The 1,767-nt window shown below is 50.7% G+C and overlaps 1 protein-coding gene across 5 annotated transcripts in view; it reads right to left on the bottom strand.

The window, feature by feature from the left end:
* Nucleotides 1-985, bottom strand: part of Sytl4 (synaptotagmin like 4) — a 46,643-nt gene extending 45,658 nt beyond the window's left edge. For 3 of the 5 annotated variants that reach the window (XM_029472916.1, XM_029472915.1, XM_021153156.2), the window contains exon 1: nt 835-985. The gene's annotated coding sequence lies outside the window, so the exon portion shown is untranslated. Of the gene's footprint in view, nt 1-528; nt 561-834 lie in introns of those variants that run through there. The other 2 variants (XM_029472913.1, XM_029472914.1) reach the window with 2 other exon arrangements.
* Between the last annotated feature and the right edge of the window lie 782 nt (nt 986-1,767).

Consider the following 1,767-nt stretch of genomic DNA (forward strand, 5'->3'; position numbering starts at 1 on the left):
CACTTTTCAAGCTATCAGAATTTTAAACCAAATTATTTTACCATCAACTTCTCCTAGAGCCCATCCATCTCCTTCAGTGTCCTCTCAGTGCTCATCATCCTCTCCAGGCTAGAGGAACACTGGTGTCCTTCTGCCAGGAGCAACCCCCCAGCCTGTTTGAAGGGGGCATGATAAAGGAGTTGAGCTCTAACCTACACAGCTGGGGCTCCAGCTCCATGCCCAAAGGGAACCAACCCACTGAGGTAGAACTCAAGAGTCAACTTGCCTGAAGTCCGTACCTGTGGTGAAGAGACAAGGTGAAGCTAGGAAAACAGAAGTCTGGAGTTCAGAAACAGCGAGGGGCCATAGAAGGAGCTGGACAGTCAAGTCCAGCGAGGTCACCAAAAAGGTGACTAGCCTCCAAGTCCGAGGATACAGCTCCACTAGAAGCCTGTTCAAGCCTGCGCCAGGGGCCAGCTCTTTAGAGGGGCCAAGGCTAGCGGAGGGGGCGGAGGGGGAGGGAGTTGGGGCGCGCGGAGCCAAGGATACCTGTGGAGAGGCAGCTCCCACAAACTCCGTCCAAGGGAACAGGGGCAGAAGCAGCCCTAGAGAAGGAAAAGTGGCAGGGAGGGACCGCCTGGAGCAGACGGGAGGCACCGCGTGGGGGTGCGGTCCCTAGACGCGGACACAGCAGAAGGGCCCGCGTGGCAGCTGGGGAGGGAGGACAGGGACCTCACACAAGGTACAACAGGACACACGCCCCCGAAGTGGGGGTGAGACACGGGGCTGGGGGAGTCCAAGAAGTCCCAGACAGAGAGAGGGTGAGGGTGCTCTCAGATACTAGCTGCCACCTACCTGTCACCTGCAACAGGTGCTACTAGGTGACCAAAGGTCCAGGTGCCAAATGGTTGGAAGGGTCTCTAGCTCCAAAAAGACTTAGACCAGCAACCCGGGCGGCCGGCCCTACTCAACCCTCCCAGGAGGCGGAAAAAGCTGCAACTTTCCCTGGAGCGGGGAGGAGCTGGACTCTTAAAGGGACCGCACCGAGCTCAGGGCTATTTGAGCAGAGGGCCAAGTAGTACAGTAGAGAGTTCTGGGAACCAAAGCCTTAAGGCACTGGAGGAATTTCCTCCTGAGTTAGCAGAGTTTGTGGACCTACTGGATGCCCCTCCTCTGCCATTTCCGTCTAGTCTATCTTTGCTCACTCTCTTAGATGATGGGTGTCAGAGGGGGGGATGGGAATAAAGTTCACTTGCCTTTTTGTTCAGCGAGCCAAAAGTTGTCCAATAGTCAAGTACTTCTTTTGAAATGTAAATGAAGAAAATATCTAATAAAAAAAAAGAAAAGAAAACAAGAGTCAGTCACTGGGGGGGAGAAAAAGATAACTTCTTCATTGATGTAGGTATTGGTAAGGAGCCCGTGTGCCTGTAATTAATCACCCAGGACCCTGTAAGCAACCCTGATGAAACGGATTGGGTCATCGAAATAAATAACTTAAATAAACTTTAAAAAGAATAGACAGATGATTATATGGGGGTGTGGGGAAAGGAAGACAGGGCGAGTGGTAGAGGAACAGGAGAGGGAATGGTCTGAATTTTATTTGGGGGAATATTAACATATGTACCATTCAGATTGACTCTTTGTTTTTATGAGGCAAGTAAAAGTCGTCTTTAGGGAGAGGATATAGATTAATTTCATGCATTCACACTCAAAGACACAACTAGTTAAATTAGTCACCTCATTAAAAACTAGACAGCAATTGAGAACAACAGTGGGTTGTAAAAGGCT

Source organism: Mus caroli, chromosome X (genome assembly GCF_900094665.2).
Source record: "Mus caroli chromosome X, CAROLI_EIJ_v1.1, whole genome shotgun sequence".
NCBI classification, from domain to species: Eukaryota; Metazoa; Chordata; class Mammalia; order Rodentia; family Muridae; genus Mus; species Mus caroli.